At 33.3% G+C, this 23,484-nt stretch overlaps 1 protein-coding gene and 1 pseudogene across 1 annotated transcript in view; both read left to right on the top strand.

Annotated features, from left to right (window-relative positions):
- Nucleotides 1-23,484, top strand: part of EPHA6 (EPH receptor A6) — a 973,333-nt gene that overhangs the window by 319,900 nt on the left and 629,949 nt on the right. The gene's annotated exons all lie outside the window — the stretch shown is intronic.
- Nucleotides 5,082-5,182, top strand: LOC126026905 (uncharacterized; annotated as a pseudogene).

A 23,484-nucleotide genomic window follows, 5' to 3' on the forward strand; every position in this document is an offset into this window, starting at 1 on the left:
TTAAGCTTTTCTGTTCAAAGATTAGTTTAAGCGTATTCTCATTGGAGAAGTTACTGCTCTCTGTTTGCTAGTATAATACTTTACACATTTAAAATAATACACAAACATTTCCAATTACTTTGTTTTTAAAGCTTATCAAAATAAATATGTTCCTATAATACTCTTGTCTTTAGTGTGGTCCCTTATTCCACCCACAATTGAGGCTTTATGGGTAATATGTAAACAATTGAATGTTTTATGTATTTTTTGTTTTTATGTTTTTTGTTTTTATGTTTTTATGTTTTTTGTATTTTTACTGCACATATATGTATATATATAAAGTTTTACTAAAATGTTTAAACTTTATTTGGCAGGTGAACATTTCTAAGCTATTTTTTCATCTCAAATAATGCTTAAGAATATAGTTATCAGGGGCCGGTGAGGTGGCGCTAGAGGTAAGGTGTCTGCCTTGCAAGCGCTAGCCAAGGAAGGACCGTGGTACGATCCCCCAGCATGCCATATGGTCCCCCCAAGCCAGGGACAATTTCTGAGTGCTTAGCCAGGAGTAACCCCTGAGCATCAAACAGATGTGGCCCTAAAAACCAAAAAAAAAAAAGAATATATTTATCAAAGACCCATATTCAATATTCAGTACTTCCTTTTTTATAATACCACTGTTCTCTATTGCTTGACCAGAAATATATAGAAAAATTAATTTCTTTCCTTTTATAATAATGTTTCGTTCAAAATTTCATTAAATCTTTTCTGGTTCAAATCAATCCCTTTAAACATAAAAGGACAGGCTCAAAAAATAGTACAGGGATTAAGGCACTTGCTTTACACATGACAGACCCCTGTTCAATCCTCAGTAACACATATGATCCTCTAAACATCATCATGACAGAACCTTGAGTACTCAGACAGAAGTAGGTGGGATAAATTCTGCTGAGATGAAGTATTACTAAAAGTAAAATAATCACTTTAAAATTGTCTATTTTGGGATCAAAGTCAGAGCAATTTGTAGGTAGTGTATGCACTATATTACTGAAATACACTCTTGGCAAAAAGAAACTTAGCTCTAATTCTCTAATTATTTATGTCCTAGTTACTGTAGCTTCTGACATGTTGTATTTTTTTACTACTGAAGAGTATTCTGGTAACATAATTTAAATTTATATCAATAATAAGAATATATTGAATAATATTAAAAAAGATGTCATATGTTCCAGCAATATCATTTTATGTAACTGCCTAATTAATATAAAGCACAATTCTAAAGAAATATTTATATTCATACATTAATGACAATATTATTTGTATTGGCCATGGCATATATACAAGATGGGTGTCCAATAAAAGAAGAATGGGTAAAGGATTGTGATACAAATAAACAGTGGAATATTACTCACCTATAGGATAGTATAGATAATCTTGTCTCTTACTACAGTGTGGAATAGATAGTGTAATGCGAATTGAAATAAGTCGGAAGACAAAGATAAATAATGAACGATAAGCACATAGAAAGAAACAAAACACGAGAACACAATATTCTGTTATATTATATATAACAGTTACATAACATTATAAAGTGTGCCAGGGTACAAAGGGTAGATTCCATGTGGTAAAAGGATAACAGCAAGAATAATAGTAAAGGGCCTACTATAATGAGCTACTATATTTTATTAAAATTCACAGTATAAAAATAAATTCCTAAGTAATATTTAATATGCTAAAGATATTATAATTAAGCTAAGTCGAGATGGCAAACACTTCTTAAATGCTTACTACTTTGGAATTTAATCAGTGACAAAACAAATTCAGCATTGTATTTGCTAATATCACATAACTATTAAAAATAAAATAATGTGGGACTGGAGCAATGGCATAGCTGTAGGGTCTTTGCCTTGCACGTGGTCAACCCAACTGACAGTATTTCAATTCCCAGCATCCCATATGGTCCCCTGAGCTTTTCAGGGACGATTTCTGAGCAGAGAGCCAGGAGTAACCCTTGAGTGTTCTGGCTGTGACCCAAAAACACAAAAAACAAAGAAGCATAATGTAACAAGTTTAGCTCTTCTACAATTTTAAAGAATTTGTTGTTTGTAAAATTACATTTTTACCAAGTGGAAGGATTTCTAGTCAGATTTGGAGAATTGCTTATCATTAGGAGCGGTCTTAAAATGAAAAGTTTTCTATTTTGATTATTTGTAGCATCACAGTAGTGTACATAATAAAACTATTACAGTGGTTAGATCTCAAATAAGTATTTAGCTCTCACAAGTATTTGCTATTTTTTTTTTTGTGGTTTTTGGGTCACACCCGGCAGTGCTCAGGGGTTACTCCTGGCTCCATGCTCAGAAATTGCTCCTGGCAGGCACAGGGGACCATATGGGACGCCGGGATTCGAACCGATGACCTTCTGCATGAAAGGCAAACACCTTACCTCCATGCTATCTCTCCGGCCCCAAGTATTTGCTATTTTTAATGAAATGTTTTATATATTATCAAGTGTGTCTAAATCCATCTAGTACAAAATATCATGTTAGCCATGCTATTTTTTCCTTTAACAGAAATCAACATTGAATATTATTGAAAATTAATTTGTAAAATAATAACATGAAATTATTTTAAAATGATGTATCTATTATCTGACATCATATGTTCAAGCACTGTTGACCATGTTCTTACTTTTTGACTCATTCCTTTAATAATAACATTCCATTGTGGGTGGCTCTTATCATAGTTTCTTTGATTTTATTTTATCTTTGCCCATCTAAGTATCCTTTGCTGACTAGGCTGAGCCCTCCTCGATTCAATATGGTTGTTTTCTGAGAATACAAGCAGTCTTCATTTCTTATGAAGAATAAATATCTAGCTATATTGTTTATAATACTATCTGTATGATAATATCTCCCAAGTTTTATTCTCAGCTCATTTCTCTCCTTAGTTTTATTTCCAGCCATCACCTTGTGGGCATCTCTATGTTATGTCCTCACATTCAGACATTTAAGCCTAATGGGTGCAAAGCTGAAATATTTTCACATCTCTTTTATTCCTCATCTTCCTTCTACTTTATGCCTATTAGGGTGCTCTCTTAGGCAATTCGCACCATTGGCCATCTAATCAATTGAGTAGAAATTCAAAAGTGGCACTTCCTTTCCCCTAATTCTCTCATTTTCCTTATTCTTTTTATTCATGTTCTGTAGATTTTACCTCACTTTAAAAACTCTCTTTACTCCCAGTTCATAAACTCATTACTTTGTCTGATTATACTAGCAGTTTTCTGCCTTATTATTTTCTGCTTCTAGTTCATTCCCTTTCCATTTCATTCCTTAACTTGCTGCCAAGATATGTTTTCTACAATGCAAAGAAGTTGCAAGTAATAAACATGCTATGTAAAGAAAGTATTGCCGTGTATATAATGCTATGTATAGTGCTTTAATAAATTTTTTAATAAATTTTTCTTTTTAATTTTTTATTTAAAGATTGTTATTTAGGGGGCCAGTGAGTTGACTCTAGAGGTAAGATGTCTGCCTTGTAAGTGCTAGCTAAGGAAGGACCGTGGTTCGATCCCCCAGCATCCCATATGGTCCCCTAAGCCATGGGCAGTTTCTGAGTGCTTAGCCAGGAGCATCAAATGGGTGTAGCCCGAAAAAAACAAGAAAAAAAAAGATTGTTATTTAAAAAGTTATTTATAGTTAAGTTTTAGACATACTGCTTCAGCACCAATCCCACCACTAGTACTCAACCTCCATTTAAGTCATTGTATTCCCTTAGGCACTTATTTTAAATAGCACATATAAGCGAAAATTTTCTGAATTTATATTTTTCTGGCTTACTTCATTTAACTGATATCTTACAGATAAGTTCACAGTAATGCATTGAATTGAATGATTTTATACTTTATAGCTATGCAATATTCCATTACATATGTGTATGTTTGCATCTTCCTGATACACTCATTTGTTTTAGATTGATTACAAATCTTAGCTGTTGTAATGAGTGCTGCAATGAATCCTGGTGTACAGATGTCCTTTAGAATGAATGATTTTCTGTCCTGGGAATAGATGCTGAAAATTGGAATTGCTGCCTTATATGGAATTGTGTTTCTGAATTTGCTGTGAACTCTTAATACTAATTTCCAAGACAACATTAACACCAGCAGATGAGGAGAATTTTTTTAAACAACATCCATATCAATGCAGATTGTTCCCAGAATTTTTGATGTGACATTCTTATGGTATAAGATAATCTCTCATTGTTATCCTGAATTGGATTTACTTAATGATAAATAACATTTTATAATACTTTAAAAAATATGTGATGCACCAACATAAACTCAGTGAGGAAAGTAATTCTGCCCCATTCTTACTTCACTAATATTTCACAAAAATTATAAAAGCTTGCTAGAATCATAAGCTCTATCAATGATAAAACATCTCATTAGACCCAAGATATAGCACAGCAGTTGAGTATTTGTCTTGCAGCATGTTAGGCCCTGAGTTAGATCTGTTATAGCATCCCTCTAGAAAAAGACAAAAACTGGTACCTGAGCAGTACAGTTGGTTTGAATATGGACGGCCTGCAGCCCATATTCCTCCTCACTCTTAAAGCCCACTTGGAGTGATCCCTGACAGGAGAGGCAGGAGTAAGCCATGAGCACCTCTGGATGTGCCTCTCTCCATTGCAAAAACAAAAACTCACTTACTTTGCTTCAGTTTTCTTTTGCAAACTTCTTTCTTTGGCATGATGATACCTAAATCAATCTGCAATTCATGTTGGTATCTAACTCCCACTCCCATTTAGTACAATTTTTATATATTTATATTTACTAGACATTTCATCTATATCAACTATAATCTTAAGAATGAAAATATCTCTCACTCACTCTGTCTGTCTGTCTGTCTGTCTCTGAATCACACCTTTGTGCTAGGGGACTTACTTCTGGCTCAGTGTCAGTGTTCTGGGGACCATATAGAGTAGCACAGATAAAACCCTAGTTGGTCTCTTGCAAGGCAAGTGCCTTCCCACTGTACTATATCTGTAATTTCTTTATAGTACAATGGTAAACATAAACCGGACTTCAAAAATCTCATCAGTATTTTCTTTAGCAGAACATATACTGAAGTAATAACAACAGAAAAGATTAGCATGGCCCTTGTGCAAGGATAACTGGAAAATTTGCTAAGTGTTTAATATTTTTGGTTGAACATTATAGGACTGAAATTCAACCATCAACAACTTTTAACTCTGTATAGCATGACAATGACTCAATAATATTTTTATTCTATAAATTGAATGTAATAGGGGCCAGAGTGAAAGCACAGTGGTAGGACATTTGCCTTGTATAAGGGCTAACCCAGGACACACCTTGGTTCGATCCCAGGCATCCCATATGATCCCCCAAGCCAGGAGCAATTTCTGAACACATAGCCAGGAGTAACTCCTGAAAATCACTGAGTGTGGACCCAAAAGCAAAAACCAAACCAAAAAAAATTGAATGTATTAATCAATTGCAGGAAGTGACCTGATTATTTTGTCATAAAACTTCCCTGAGCAAGAGAAGACTTGAATTGTCTGTCACTACGTTCTTCTTTGTTAGAAAAGAAATAAGATTATTTTTTTGCCTAGTTAATTACTCAACATTTAGACATCAATAATCATATACAAGCAAGTATCAGTATCAGGTTATAAGTTTCAAAAGAAATTATACATGACAAAATTGGTGGCATTATATAAAACATCAGGTCAGTACTTAAAGTACTTATAGTCACTTAAAGTTACATCATGAAAACTATTATTCAGAACCAAAAAAATTACTTAAACATTTAATTATAAATGAACAAATTTGCTAATATGTAAATAGCAAAATAATTATATTTCTTAAACATTCAAGAATGTTGAATATTCATTATTCAAGCATTCAATATTCTGGAATGTTTAAAAGTTTATTTATATTTTGAATTAAAATAAACGTAAAAGATCTATAGAAAATCAGATTGAATATATAAGATAAGCATCCATGTTGAACATGAAATTCTCCTTTTATACACTACCTGCTATAAAATTTATTTGAAATTTAAAAAGTCATTCCATGTAATAAAAGAATTAAAGGACACTATTCTTTACCTGTTTTGTTAGAACTTTTGTGCATAACTCTAACCTTAAAATCAATGGAGATTCACTCTAATTTTTTGTCTGCCTTAATGTTATGGAACGTTTTAAAATTTCACATTTTTAAAATCCCTCACAGCAAAAATGTGTTTAAGAAATTGGTCTTTTTTATCTGTATCAAAAATGAAACATTCCGTTTTCCAATATCAGGATATATATTTGAGGGGTGGGCAAGCATACATTCATTTTTCTCTTTTATTCATGTTTTGCTGGAGGACAAATGTCAATGTAGCCACTTTCATTTTTTACACCTCTTGCTGAAAGCTCCTGTTGGGAAGTTCTGCACATGGGTTTCTTTGATGGTTCTTTCATTTTTATTTCCTGCTGTGACTTTGACAGTCAGACTGGCAGTAGGAGCCAGAAATTTTAAAAAAGAAGCCTTAAAGAAATGTTATAGTGCCATGCTGTGAATTTAGAAGATGACGGGGTTTTATTGGCTTGCTTCATCTGGCCCATGACTAAAGGAAGAACTGTCATAAGGTTACAATGCTAAGAGGAAGTAATGAGAACATATTTTTCTCATGCAGGCTACCTAGAGTACTTTGATGCCCATGGCTCACCCAACTTGGTATCAAAATCTGAGGTTAGAATGTGCTGTGGCTGAGTCCCAAATATGTAAATAAACCATGTAAATCCACGTCTGGGATCTGGGGTGCTGGGTTGGACAGTCGCTGTCCAATCATGTGGAGTTTAAGTTGGGTCTACATGACACATGCTTATGGTGGGAGGCAATCCTTCATTTTTACAAAAAATATGGGTTCTTATCTTATATGGGTTCTTAGTCTTATAAGGTTGTCTTCTTTGGGCAACTTTTATAAACTGGCAAGTAACAAGCAGTACAAATAATGACAGTTATATATACTTTTCACATCATTTGGCTCACTAATAACTGTACATTTTCTTTTTCTATTAAAGCTAATTTATTAAAAATAAATAATTGTACCTGATCATTTTATCTTGTAATTTTTCTTTTCTTTTTCTTTGGAGGGAGAGGGTCACACCAGGCAGTGCTCAAGGGTTAACTCATAGCAGGCTAGAGGACAACACGGGATGCCGGGATTTGAACCAGGTTCCATCCTGTGTTGGCTGCGTGCAAAGCAAACTTTACCACTCTGCTATCACTCTGGCCCCTTTCTTGTAATTTTTCTGTGGATAAAAGTACCTCAACCTCTTTGTAGTGCAGCAAGATGAAGGATTGCATTTCAATTAATGAGGATTCTTGTGCTACTGCAACGGTTAATTACACACACGTATACACAAAATATATATAATATTCTAAATATGATATATACATATATTGTGCTTGTTTTTTGTTTGTTTATTTGTTTGTTCTGAGTCACTCTCTGCAGTGCTCAGAACTAATTTTTGACTCTGTGCTAAGGGATTGCTCCTGGTAGGCTCCAGGATTAGTGCTAGGGATTAAACCCAGTCACCCTAGTGAAGGTCAAACACACTAGCTTTTTTTTGTATCCACTATTGTAATTGACCCCTGCTAATGTTCTGTTTCACTGTGAACTCAAAAGTTACCTGATATGACTATAAATTTGATTCTATATATTATAATATATCTTTTTTTTGGGGGGGGGCTTTTTGGGCCACACCCATTTGATGCTCAGGGGTTATTCCTGGCTACGCGCTCAGAAATTGCCCCTGGCTTGGGGGGATCATATGGGACGCCAGGGGATCGAACCGTGGTCCTTTCCTTGGCTAGTGCTTGCAAGGTAGACACCTTGCCTCTAGCGTTACCTTGCCAGCCCCTATAATAAATCTTATTAAATAAGTAAGAGTAAGGTTATTTAGATAGAAATATTGCAAATAATTAGGGCAATAGTTATTAATTTGTCAACTTTGTTATTTCAAACCATCAGTGTTTTTAGATAAGGTATTCCTATAGTCTAGGTGCTTTGTAAGAATGATAAGTATTTGCGATTAAAGAGCTTTCCTTCCATTAAAAATGGTTACTCTTATTTTTAAAAGAAGTTTGAGCATGTATTTGGAAGACATTTGTCATTTAATGAAATTATATATATACAGGAATGTATATTTAAATAATTAATAACCATCCAAATATGCAAATTTAAAAATGTCAAACTTGTCCTCTAAAATGATATATTATATTCCAAATATAAACTTTTTTTTAATATTGGGCCCCATGTAGATAAAAAGATTTACTTCATGTTTGCTATTGCATGGAATTTTTGATATCTCCTCAATACATCCTCATATTTATAACTTGTCATTGAATTTATAGAATGCAAAATCACCAATTTTGTACTCACAATTTTATTACTTGATAAAATATAAATTAAAATTAAATATTAGCATATATATTCATTTTGCAATCACTGGCTTTAAAAACCGAGTATGTAATTTATTTCACTTCTTAGGGGATTCCCTCTTCTTTCATTTCTCCTCCCTCTCTGATTCTTTTTAATTATAATTATTTTACTTCAAAAATAATATAAAATGAAACCAGATAAGAATGGGAGAGCAGGGGCCCGGAGAGATAGCACAACGGCGTTTGCCTTGCAAGCAGCCGATCCAGGACTAAAGGTGGTTGGTTCGAATCCCGGTGTCCCATATGGTCCCCCGTGCCTGCCAGGAGCTATTTCTGAGCAGACAGCCAAGAGTAGTAACCCCTGAGCACCGCTGGGTGTGACCCAAAAACCAAAAAAAAAGAAAAGAAAAGAAACTTTAGCTCCCTTTCTCCCTCTTTTCTTCTCCCTGTCATTCCTTTCTCTCTCTCTCTCTCCCTCTTTCTCCCTCCCTGTCCCTCTCCTCCTCTCTCTCTCTTTTCTTCCCTTTCTCTCCTCCCCCTCTCTCCCTCTCCCTGTCATTCCTTTCTTTCTCTCTCCCTCTTTCTCCCTCCCTGTCCTTCTCCTCCTCTCTCTCCTTCCCTTTCTCTCCTCCCTCTCTCTCTCCCTCTCCCTGTCATTCCTTTCTCTCTCTCTCTCTCCCTCTTTCTCCCTCCCTGTCCCTCTCTTCCTCCTCTCTCTCCTTTCCTCTTTCTCCTCCCTCTCTCCCTCTCCCTGTCATTCCTTTCTCTCTCTCCCTCTTCCTCCCTCCCTGTCCCTCTCCTCCTCCTCTCTCTTCTTCCCTCTCTCTCCTCCCTCTCTCTCCCTCTCCCTGTCACTCTTTTCTAAGAAAAAAGAAAAAGAGAAATAAAAAAAGAACAACAACAACAACAAAAAAGAATGGGAGAGCATAGGGTTTTCCCTAATATGGATCTTCCACTTATATTCTCCAATAGAGTGATAGCATCTGATTCAAGTGTTACAATACACATATATTTTTGTAAATAAAGGAGGGGCATCCAAGACTCCATGCCCACAGCTTGAAATAGGACTTCATAGTAACAGTATGATGGATTTCACTTGTTTTTTTTTGTTTTTTTTTGTTGTTGTTTGTTTGTTTTTGGGCCACACCCGGCGGTGCTCAGGGGTTACTCCTGGCTGTCTGCTCAGAAATAGCTCCTGGCAGGCACGGGGGACCATGTGGGACACCGGGATTCGAACCAACCACCTTTGGTCCTGGATCGGCTGCTTGCAAGCCGCTGTGCTATCTCTCCGGGCCTGATGGATTTCACTTGTAACTAATCTTATCTCTACTCCTTTAAGACATTAGCTAATATAAAGTGACACAAAGCCTGCTCTAATCACCTTGTGAATGGGGTCTCAGACCTTTATTCTACATTATAATTTTCTATCTGATGTAAGGCCCCTCAAACAATTCTCTTGACAATGCACAACATGATAAGGCCTTAGGGATTACCTACCTATCAGAAGCTAAAGACAGAGCAGATGTCCTCATTATTAATATAATTAGTTCTAATAACTATATATCTATATTTCTTTGACTTTTCCTTTTTAGAAAAGTAATTCTAAATTTGGTTATAGAATAAATATAATTTATTTTTTCCTAATTTTTCTTAATTTTTAATTCATTTAATTTATTTTTAAAATTTTTTAGCCAGGAGTAACCCCTGAGCGTTACCGGGTGTGGCCCAAAAACCAATATAAATAAATAAATAAAATAAAATAAAATTTTTTAAAAATTTTTCTTTATTTTTCTCATTTTTCTTAATCCATGTTTGCATTTTTCTTACTATACTAGTCTATGTACATGCATCAGACTTTAACAAGATGAAAGAACATCCATCATTAATAAAAGTACACATGGGATCAATTGTAACTTATAACATATTTTTAATTAGTCATGTTTTTCTTCTAAGATGTGATAAACTTTGAAATAGACACTAATATTACACTTGTACTTAAAAAGAGCAAACTGCAAGAAACATGCTCAAGCACTAGTTAAAAATTTGATCAGTAGACTAAATAAAAGAAAAGAAACTTTCATGAATAAATTAATAGTTTGAATGGCATTTTCACTACCCTCTCCCAATTCAGGCCTTCACTGAAAAAAATTAGAAAACAATTCTCTAGAAGTCTCATGTTTCAAGCATTTTTTCTAAGTTGTATTTAATTCTATCATTTTAGGGATGTTTGTATAGTTAGCAGCTGTGAATGAAAGAGATAGTGTCTCTCTCAGGAGCAAATAATAAACTTAAGGTCTCATTTTGGGGCAAAGTTTTGGCAGCAATACTGCTCTAAATAAAGTGTTTTGTTTCCACACCTATAATACCACCCTCTGAGTATTCATGAATTATATATCTCTGTGGGAATGGGGCTTGAAGAGACCAAATAAATGCTGATAAAACGGATAACTGCTTCCAGTAATAAACTTTTGTATCTGATCTGGCAATGTCTTATCTTCCAGCACTAGGAAAGTGAATAGACTATTATGAAAGATTGTAAGTTAGACAAATGTCAGTCTCTTCACAGTACTTGATATCGACTTCCACTTCCCTTTTCTAAGAACTGTTTTCTACCAGAGTAATTTCTGACCTCTTTTATTCTTTGTAATTATGCAACTATCTGATTCTTTTTTCCAAAGTTTCTTTGTGTCCAAATCTAAGGAGTACAATTTGTTAGCAATATAGTACAGACTTGGGCAGATCTGAAAATCCATGCATCAAAATTTTCAAATACGATCAATATTTTTAAGAGCCAGTATCTAATGATAAACTAGCTACACAATAGGCCTATGAAAGCTTGAGGCTAAATTTGGTGATGGTTTAAGCAAAAATTTGCTAGTATTCACTTAAGATATCTGCTTTATTTTTCTTTTATTATTTTGTAATAATTTATTCTCTAGTAACCTACATTGAGTACTAAAATAATTTCTAGGCATTTGTCTTTTTTCATTTCTATGTCTAAAGTGCTATTCTTAAAGGGATTGAGGAAAACAGACACTGGTAGTAATATGGAGTAACTTGATATATGAATTCTATTAAAATAAATAATGTTATAACCATATTACCCATACCATAATTAAATTAAAATTTAAATCTTTGAAGCTAAAAATAAAAAATAACTAAATAGATATAGAAAAGATAAACAAAACCTGGGCTTCTGAATTTACCTGGGTCAAAAAAGTCTATATAGAACCTTGTCTTAAAAATCATAATATTTTCAAAATATATCTTTTTTTTTTCTTTCATGACACTTGTATTCATTAAATCAGTAAATGATATACTAGATTATATCTACTTGGGACAACATAAAATACACTTTATACCTTTTGTTTATTACAGTAGCTTATGTTAGCAGGAGCTAAATAAAAATTGAATGAATAGAAATTAACGCAAGTACAAGTAAGCTCAAAATGCATCACACACAAGACACAAATTTTATATAGTAAACATTATTTTCTAGTCAAATGCAGCTGAGAAATTTTCTTTCTTTAGCCTGGCTATTTAAATACTTGATTATGGAAAGCTTGGTGGTCTTCTGATCATCTTATATCTTATTAGCCTCAATTTTAAGACTCAAATTCAGACAATAATTAGATTAAGTGCTTTTCTTAGAAGTTTCATAGCCCCTTACAAGTAATGAATAATCTGACACTAAATACTAACCATCATTGCATAAAAGTTTGATGCTAAAAATAAAATAGTTCCTCTTTATTTTAATAAAATTTGTGACACTCTAAATTTCAAAACTTTTAACTAATATTCTATAATTAATATGCTATGTCCCCATAATAATAATGATGATTTTAAATTTAACATTATTTTGGATTTTAACAAATAATGACATATATTGGCTCTTCATTATGTTAATCATCATATTAACATGTTTTATATATGTTAAATCTAATTGGAATATTTAATTATAATTTCCATATCAGTCCTAAGAAGGGAAGTTAAAGTATAAACATTAGTTAATTTTCCTGGAAGCATTAACAACCTTAAAGGTTACTTTATATGTTTGAGAAACAGACATATTAATACAATCAAAAAATGTCTGGCTTCATATATATTTATATAAAACATTGCAATTAAGTGTTATGTATGTTTATTTAGAATAGTATTTTAAAGAGATAATTTTAGAAAGTATGATACTTGTTAAGAGAATATTTAAAAGCTATAGTAACTGGAACAGATATCTCTATGAGAAAGACCAATAATTAGCCAACAGGTACATGAAAAATGCTCATAATTTATCATTAGAAAATTTCAAATACAGGCAATAATGTGATATCATTTTACAACACTGAGGATAGTACATATCAAAAATACTAGGAACAAACTGTGTTGGCAGCATTTGGGGTAAAAGGACTCTTATTCACTGATGGTAAGATGCTGTCTGGTTCAATCTTTATGGAAAACAGTATGGAAGGTTCTCAGTAAACTGAATTAAGCTGCCATCTGTCCCAGAAATTCCACTTTTGTGTGTCTATGCCCAGGAAAGAAGAACATTTATTCAAAATGACATATGCTCATCATTATTTTAGCATTAAGTAGAATGTCTAAGAGTTGGAATTATCGTAAATGCCCAATAGCAAATTAATGGATCATAAAGGTATGGTACATATCTACAATGGACTATTAGAAAGTTGTGAGAAATAATCTAATCGTGCAATTTACTTCAACATGGGTTGCTATGGAGATTTATTTTAAATGAAGTAAGACAGGAGAAGGACAAATACATAGAGATTTCATTTATATGTTTTATTTAGCATAACTGATTTTAATTGGGGTTGTCTAGAAAACTCTTTGCTCCAGAATATAGTGAGAAAGAAAAGTGGAAAAAATAGAGTAGAGATGAGAAAGACAGATATGAAATAATGGGTGATGGGACCAAAGGTAGTCAGGTTCATTGGTAATGTGAAGAAGGAGCCTAACTAAATATCAAAGCCACAAATCTCCAATGAAAATCTTGAGAGCAAATCATGTTCCCAACCTGAAGTAACTAAATTACAAAGTTCCTGTTATGATGGCAGGCTGGGATGGGGTGGGGATAGTGTTGTTCCGGGTAGGAGGAGGTTGACATTTGTAGTAATATTGGAGCTGAGCCATTATATGTCTAAAACTTAAAAATGAATAACTTTGAAAATCACCATGCTTTAAATAAAAACATAAAATTTAAGAAGCTAATTAACTGGTTATTTTATTGTTGTAGTTCATGGCTCAGAGATAGAGCACATGACTTTTATTTGTGAAATCATGGGTTTGATGTAGCAGTGCTTTTTAAAATATTATATAAAAGAGATTTGGTAGAAAGGCAATTATTATAAACAACTTATCAATATCAAAAACTAAGACAAATGTATTGATTCTTGAAAATCTATATATAGATAATTTATATAAGTAATTTTGAATATTTGAATAGAAGGTTCAATTATTGCAGAACTCAATAATAAGTTGGTTTTTTTTTTTTAAAAAAAGCAGTCCTTTGGAGAAAACTCAATTAATATTTTATATATCAAGTAAGTGTAGCCCTTAGTTTAATCCCTTGTATCATGTGGTGCCAGAGTACTATGAACTCCTATATAAATTACATGGAATAACAAAGTAAGAGAGTGATGCTGCATATGATTTTGACTAATGAAAGCCAACTGTATTAAACAATCTATAAAGTTGGACTTTTCATATGACTTTGATCAATTATTCAACAATTACTTCACAGTTGTTCATCTTTACTTGCTTCTACCACTAATGGCTTCTTAAGATAGCAATGTTAAAAGTTGTCAGAGTCCTGTTGTGCATTTATAATCTCTTCATTGTCCATTTCTTTCCTCTCAAATAAGATGGTAGCAAGAATAGAAGTTGACTCAATGCCTTTTCCTTTTGGAATTAAGCTAAAGGAGGACATACTAAAATAAAGAACAGAACCATGCATGACTAATATTTTTTTTAATGTTTCACACGAGTTTTCTTTAATATTGCTTAACTGCTTAATCTTTTGTGATGCTATCAATATACTTAGAGACAGTATTAGGAAAACTATTATTACCTAATTATTATCATAACATCTTTGTGACTAAATAAGCAGGGAGTCAGAGTCATTTGTATTTCATATTTTCCAAAAATCTTTCAGTAGTCTGTGGAATACAAAGAAAATTGGAGTATAATTCATAAATTATATATATCTTTTTAAATTTCATAACTACCTTAAATATTTTACAAATATTTCTCCCCAGAAAGGGTTAATGCTTCTAATTTCATATAACAATAAAATTAAAAGGCAGCTTTCATCTATAATAGTTATTTGCAGTGTTTGACAGGCATCTATACAATGAAAAATATAATTTTCAACAAATTATAGCTGCATGAGTAGTTTAAGCATAAAAATAAAATAATCAATTATTTTAATTTCACTTTATACAATGAAATTACTCCTTATCATCATTCAACCTTATATTTTTAAAATAGTTATTATGACTATAAAGCAAACTGGTGCTTTTTGAAAACTTTTTTTCATGCAACATGAATCACTTTCATATTTAGGAAATATTAAGTCAAGAAATTGACTGATGTATGGATGGATTTGCAGAATATCTTGCTGAGTAAAATGAGTAAGACTGACGAGAGACACGGAATGATCTGACTTATTTGTGGGGATAAAGAAACCTAGTAGAGGAATAACTAATTTTCAAAGAAAATAGATACTAGAGTAGAAGGGTCCTTAGTAAGAAGCATGCCACAGTGGGGGGGAACTGGGGTAGGACAAGAAAGGGACCATTATGACATGATAGAATGAAGTGGTCACTCTGGAACTGGCTGCTGAAAGTAGGTCATAGAGTTGAAATAAAAAAATGTAGCTACTTAAGGATTTTTTTTCTTTAACATTGATGGAAAGAATTGAAATAAAGTATAATAAAATAAATGATTGAACTCTAAACTTTAACAGCAATGTATAATTTTCTCAGGTATATGAATTCTTCCAATAATGAGAAAATCTCTGGTAATGAAATATATGTTACATGTCACATTATAAAAATTAAATTTATGACTTTAACAGAAGTTAAAATATTGGACTGAAGCAATAGGAAAGAGGGTAATGCATTTGTCCTGCCTGCATAAAACCCTTACTTGGGTTTTATCCCCAGAAGCACAGATGGTGCCTGAGTCCTGACAGAGGTGAGCTCTGAGAACAACTAGTTATAGCCAATAAACAAACAAATAAGCAAACATAAAAGTCCATGGGATCAGAGAGATAGTACAATGGCTAGCACATCGATATATCATGTCTCACCTGGATTTAATCTCCAGGATCCCATATAGTCAGTCCCCCTAGTAGTGTTTTCTGAGCACAGCCAGGAGTAATACCTGAAACTGATGGGTATGACATCACAACAACAACAAGAATAAACATATTTTGGTATACTCAATTTTGATTAGCAAATATTTCAAAATATGATGATATAAATGTATCAATGTTCTAAATATTTGCATCAAAGTTGGACATAGCTATAATGAAATATTTATGTCATCTTAATTATAGATTGAACAATTTTTTAAATAAAAAATTATGTAATAAAATATATACAATTCAAAACTAACATTACTCTTCTAGTAACCACTCAAATAAGAAAAGAATAATTCCACATTTTATACTTTCACAGTAAAAAATTTCAACTGTGGTTCAGTATAACAACTAATTTTTTTTATTTTTGTAATGCCAGGAGCAAGAATGGGACTCATGTCTTTAAAGCATTGCTGTTAACAATGGGCCAGCCCAGAAGCTTATATTCCCATTTCTATATTTCATTTTCTGTGGGTGATTAATAACTAAAGTAAGTAATTTAAATCATGGATTTATATATGTAAATAATAATTCACATCTTATTTTAAAATTAGTTGTATAAATTCTATTTGAAAATACCATGTTGAAACTGAAATATTTTATTTTACATGCATTTATTGATTCCACCCTAATATTGAAGATCATTGATCTTTTTCCAAATTAAACTTTTGTGTATTGTGTGAGATAATAGTCCAGATTTTTGCTTCTTTGCAAGTATCTATTTTTCCCAGAACCAATTTTGAAGAGGCTTTCCTTGCTCCACTTCATTTATTTAGTTTGTTTGTCATAAATTACCTTTCCAAGCATTTTAGGATTTATCTATGAGCTTTCAATTCTATTTCATTGATTACCAAGCCTATCTTTTACAGTACCACACAATTATCATTAAATTTAAGTATTGCAATTCCTCCATCTTCTTTATTCTCAGAATTTCGGTGGCTATTTGAAGAGTCTTACTACTATGTACAAATTTTGTTGTTGTGTAGGAGGGGAATTTTGAAGAAAATTGCATTGAATCTGATCGGTGCATTGAGAAGAAGCATCATTTTAGTGATGGTAATTTCTTTAAAGCATGCACAATGAAAGTGTCTTTTCCTTTTGTGTTTTAAACATTTCTTTTAATAATAATTTGAATTCACTTGATAAGCCAGTTATTTCCTTTGATATTGATTACCAAGGTCACAGTGGCAAAGAGTGGGCTGAAGTGACAAGCCCCATATCTGCTGTTAGCTACTGGTTATGGGACTATGTGGTACTAGAGATTGAACCAGAGTTAGATGCATGGGACTTTTAAGCCTCTATTATGTGTAATTTCTATTACATGTGTATTTATAATAAAGAAAAAGTGCTTATTCCAGTTACTAGAAAAAAACTTGGTTATAACTGAGATTCATAACTACTTTCTTCCACAACACAGTCTATGTTCCCTTTTACATCATCAGGTACTTAAACCAGTGCTTTTTATCTGCTGAGGTGATCCAAAACTAAATGGTTTGTGCAGTTAGTAATATGTATACATTAAATGTAAAATATTTACTTTAATTACAGGGAATATTTATAATAAGAGTTGCCTTGGTACATTTCCTATATTACAGGTGTATTCTTTTTATGTGGAATAGTAATCCAATTTCTTAAAAATTGAAATCAGAATTGATTTTGCAGGCAACATTTTTTCCATTGATTCAGGAGCACCAGGATCTTTAAGAATCTGGCCATTGTCTTAATTCCAAGATGAAATGAACTGTTCAGATATCCCGGTGAATAAAACCCTCTCCTTGAAATAAAGGTCTCTAGGACCCTGCACAGAGTATGCTGTCACAATAATAGAAAGCATGATACTAGTGATAGTAGTAAGTGATATTACTACCGTGTCTGCTGCCTGATTACTGACATATAGTAGATAATGACTCAGAAAATATACACCTTTATAAAGATCCTTTTCCCAAACTTGCATTACTGTCTAATTGACATTATAACTAAGGGCTATGCTGTTGTTTTTTGTTTTTTGTTTGTTTTTATTTTTTTTTTGATGATACCCAGCAGCATTCAGGGGTTACTCATAGCAGCACAGGGGAACATATGGGACATTGGGATTTGAACCACCATCCTTCTGCATGCAAGGCAAACACCCTACCTCCTTGCTATCTCTCTAGCCCCTATTCTCTTGACTTTTGTGTTAGTAAGATAACTTTGTTATGTAGCATTTCATATTTCAGAAACACAGCTGTATACATTGGCATTTGTGTACACTACATTATGGTCATCACCAAAATTTTAATTTTCACCTATCTCAAACAGTTGACCCCTTCCAACACCAAATAACTTGCACCTTTACTCAATTTACTCACTTTATCTCATCTGGTAACTGGGGAGGAGGGAGATTTGGGACATTGGTGATGGGAATGTTACACCGATGAAGGGAGGTGTTCTTTACATGACTAAAACCCAACTACAATCATATTTGTAATCAAGGTATTTAAATAAAGATATTAATATAAAATATTGATAGTTTTGTTTCTATGATTTGTTTATCTTCTTCATATTAGCAATCTTATTTAATATTTTATTTTGACTTACTGTAATTAATATAACACCTACATTATTGTCCATATTGTTGCAAATGATGACATTCCATTTTATCAAAAACAATATTGTGAAATTTGTCTGTACAAAATATTTGCTTAAAGCTGAACAAGAAAACAATTCTACTAATCCTTAAATTGATGCTTTAGAACCAGGGGTAACAAACTTGCTGCCCGTGGGCCGCAAGCGGCCCTCCATACAACATTTTGTGGCTCTGCCCTAGAGGAATCTTTTTTTGTTTTGTTTTGTTTTGTTTTAGTTGTTTGGGTCACACCCCCCAATGTTCAAAGCTTACTACTGACTTTGCACTCAAGGATCACCCCCGATTTTGCCTCCTGTGGCCCACAGGTAAATTGAGTTTGAGACCCCTACTTTTGAATGAACACCACAGGCATATATTGGTAAATAATATAGTATTTATATTTTTAATTTTTTTGAGAAATCACAATAGCCTTTTATGCCAACCCTGTTGGCCAGCAAGGTTCAACTTCCATCCGCCAGTGCATTCAGAACTAAGGACATTCCACCCAGTTGATGACCAGGAAAGAATAGGTCCCAGGCTGATAACCACTTTATTCCATTAAAACGATGCTAATCTGATATAACCTTCAGGATGGCAGTACATAGCAAAAGGGAAAAATGTAAGAATAAACACTGGGGTTAGAAATGCTTCAGGAGTAAGATGATATTAGTAGACGTTATCTCCTTTAGGCAGAGCTCTGTGTGATGGAGAGTCAGCCCAGAGTCAAGCCTGATTAGGAACCAAAAATCTTGGGGGAGATGGTGCATCAGTTTGTGCTGTCTTTCCCATCTCTGAAGCTATGGTGTCTTTGAAACTTTTCTCCTTAAAGAGAATCCTGAAACAATTGTTCTGGGAGGTTCTGTGCCAGGGAGTTCAAGAACAACATCATAGAGAGGATCCAATAGTGTATGACATCATGGCAATGCCAATTTGCATTTTTAACAACGGTTGTATGAGTATTTCCTTTTCTCTATACCTTTGCCAATATTGGTTGATTCTTGTTTCTTTGAAAAATAAAACATTTTAAATATATGAGTTAAGAACTTATTGTGATTTTTTTTGATTTGCATTTCCATCATGATTGATGAGGATTATTTTTCATTAGCCATCAATATCTTTTTTTTCTTATCAAATATCTTGCTGTTTTATTCATTTGTGGCCTTTTTTGTTGGTGTTATTTCTGTTTTCTATATTGTTTAAAAATTATTCACTTGGCATACAGGTTATTTGCAAATACTCAAATACAGGATGTCTTTGAGTTTTGATAACAGTCTCTTTTCTTGTACAGAATTCGCTAAATTTAATAGTCTTTATATTTTTACTTCTATGCCCCTTAGTGGAAGTAAAATTGTGAAAGGAGCACCAAAATGAACAGAGACGTTAAGTACTATGCTGGCTGTTTATTCTATAAATTTTATTGCTTCCTATCTTACATTAAATATGTAATTTGATATAATTAAATATTATATTAAAATTATGTGATCCACCATCGGATCCGGGCACTGGGCGAGGTTTTAGAACTTGAAGTCCCTCGCAGCAGGTGGCCACAGTGGCTTTCTAGTCCCCGCAGTCACTGCAAAAAAAAAACCACTGTGCTGCAGGAAGCAATGCAGAAATCAGAGTACCATGGAGGGTATAGATGAGAAGCAGAATATCAGTTACCAGTGATTAAAGGACATCATCAAGCACCCAGATAAAACCCAGGACTCCAATTCAACAAGGTAAATCTACATTGTCAATCAGTTCTTCAGAATCATCAAGAAAACTCCAATCCTCGACCAAGTGATAAACTATTTTTGGTGGTTTGTTTGTTTTTGTTTTTGGGCCACGCCGGGTGATGCTCAGGAGTTAATCCTGGCTTTGCGCTCAGAAATCGCTCCTGGCTTGGGGGACCATATGGATCCATGGTAAGTCAGCCACGTGCCACTGCTCTGGCTCCTAAAAACTAATTTATAAGGAAAACACTGTTCTAAAATTTATGGCCAAATTTTGGAATTTTTAACTAAATTAGTAATGTCCTACAAAAATAAAGCCAAGAAAAGCCTGGGAGGAAAAAATACCTGTGTGATCATGTGTCATCTTGCATGGATTCAATTATAGTTTACCTAAATAATTTTCTTGATATGTAGATTCACAATTACCAGTTAATAAACAAGTATGGAGAAAATTTTAAAAAAATAAAATAAAGTATGTAATTATTTTGAATAATTTTATACGATTATTGGTCCTGTTATATTCTTTTTAATATAGATGACCATTATACATACTATGTTTTACTTTATTTGTTTTCTTTTCTACTGTATGTCCTTATTTTCTTTATAAAACTAGTTATATGAACTCGTATGTATTTATGTGAATATATGAGATTGTAGTGTGTTCAATTTTATCCTATTCTGTTCTATTATTTCAGTTCTATTCAACGATTTATTTGGCTATAGAACAATATTTAATAATGTTTTGAATGCTTCTGTGCATATTTTAAGTCCTAGACATAGACGTAATTGCTGTCTCTTATAACAACTCTATTCTAAATTTATTGAGGACTCTATTCTGTTTTTTCATAAGGGCTAAACCACCAGTAGTGGATGAGAGTTCCTTTTTCAGCACATCCTTTTCAGTACAGATTTTTTCTATTTTTTTCAATATAAAAAGGAAAATTCAAAACCAGAAACGCAACAAATAAAGCCAGGACTTTATTTAAATAGTATGCATCACATAAGGATTGATTAAAATATATTTGGTTACAGGTATGTGTGAGTGAAGTTACTTAAAAGAAAAAGGAAGAAAAAGGGAATACAGAAAAAGAGGACAGCAGCAAGAAAATTTGTGAAAATCATTGTATTTCACAATAAAGTCATTAAGTCATTGTCAGTAGATTTAATAAGTTCTCATTATCAACTGATAATCCTGTTACTTTTGTTTCTGAGCATTAGGTAACTTCAGGTACACATTGGAGTCAAAATTGGTTTATTCCTATAGGGATGACAGCATTGCACTTGTCCAGAAATTCTAAACACTATTCCTGATACTGTGGCCTTTGTGGGGTGTATATTTCAGCTGTCAGGTCTTTCAGATATACAAGAAGTAGGTGGGGGTCGCCAAACCCCCTTAAAATGTTTTTAAAAATGTGATCCTAAATACTGGCATATCTAAATTTCTGGTGTCGCTGCAGAAATTAGATAAGTGGTAAATCTGGGCAATTGATGGAGCAGTGATTGTGGATTCAGCAGGCATGGCTTTGGCTAGATGGGGACTTGGTCTATCTCTCCTCTTGAGATTACCAGATTAAAGCTTTGTGGTAAATGTGCCCTGATTTTCTACTTCTTGGATTACACCTCTTCAGAGTGCAGAGTAAGTTCATAGAGCTGGCCGAACATGTCCTTATTATTTTTGATATGTGCCATTCTCACTGGTGTGAAGTGATATTTCATTGTTATCTTGATTTAGATTTCTCTAATTATGAGTGCTTCTGAGCACATTTTTATATGTTCATTGGCAATCTGCTTGTTTTACTTGGGAAGTGTCTGTTCATTTCCTCTTCACATTTTTGGATTTTTAATTTGCTTTTTTTCTTTATCTTCTTTTTATAATATCTATATTTAAGTACCATGGTTACAAGCATTTTGTAGTTGGGATTCAGTAATAAAAAGTACCTTTCCCTTCACCAGTGTAATGTTCTAGCCACCACTGTCCCCTACATCAGCCTCCTTCCCCACTCCTTGCCTGTATTGGAGGTAGGCATTCTATTTCTTTCACTAACTACCATTGTCAATATAGCTATTAATGTAGTATTTTTTCTAACTGCACTTATCAATCTTTGTAATAATCTTCATATAATGGGCTGGTCCTTCCAGTCCTCATATCTATTGTCTCTGAGTATTATTAACATACTGTCTTTTACTTAAATCCCATAGATGATTGAGGCTATTCTGTGTCTTTCTCCATCTGACTCATTTTACTTAGCATAACAGTTTACATGTTCATCCACATATAGGAAAATTTCATGACTTCAGTTTTCCTGATGGCTGCAATGTATTCATTGTGTATATGTACCACAGTTTCTTTAGCCACACATCTGTTGTTGGGCATCTGGATTGTTTCCAGATTCTGGCTATTGTAAATAGTGCTGCAATGAACTTAGGAGTACAGAGGACATTTTTGTACTGTGTTTTTTGTATTCCTAGAGGGCATATCCCTAAGAGTGGTATTCCTGGATCATCTGTGAGAATCAATTTTTAGTTTTTTGAGAAATATTCATATTGTTCTCCAGAAAGGCTAGACTAGATGACATTCTTACCAGCAGTGAATGGGAGTTCTTTTCTCCCCACATCCCCTCCAGCACTGATTGTTCTTGTTCTTTATGTTTGTGTGGTGTTGTCTGTGGTGTTGTTGTTTTGATTTGAATCTCCTGATGATTAGTGATGAGAAAATTTTTTCATGTGCTTTTGTCCATCTGTATTTCATCTTTGAAAAAGTGTTCATTTCTTATCCCCAGTTTTTACTGGGTTAGGTGTGTTTTTCCTTACTAAGTTCAAGATAGGTCTGGCAGTTACAATATACTAATTGTAGAATACATCTTGGATGCATAATTCACTCAACCAATCAAAATGTTAGAGACTTTTGTTATGTCTTGACCCATAAATTCAAAATATCCACTTAATGAATCCTCACCATTAAAGTCAGATTAATCCAAGTTCATTCTACTGTTTTCCACATTTTTGATATCTATTTCTATAAGTGATCCCTAGCTTTCTATTTATAAAAATTAGAGCATTCAGATAGTTCTCTTAGGAATATAATTTTTCTCCTCATGTATTATTTTCAACCACTCTTTAGGCTATTCTACAAGTTGTATAAATATCTAGATGGAAAATGGCATGGTGGGTCCTGAAGTGTCTCTTCTTTATTTTTTTTTCTGCAAGTATCTCAAAACAAGTCATTTCATTTCCCAAGGTAGGACAGAGTTGATTCTTCTTAGATAGGAATTAATCAAAGACCACCCCTTTTAAACAGAGTATGGCATAATGTAGGTTTTTCTATGGAATGCAGCCCTAGGAACAATAGTATTGTTCC

This window comes from Suncus etruscus, chromosome 13 (genome assembly GCF_024139225.1).
Source record: "Suncus etruscus isolate mSunEtr1 chromosome 13, mSunEtr1.pri.cur, whole genome shotgun sequence".
NCBI classification, from domain to species: Eukaryota; Metazoa; Chordata; class Mammalia; order Eulipotyphla; family Soricidae; genus Suncus; species Suncus etruscus.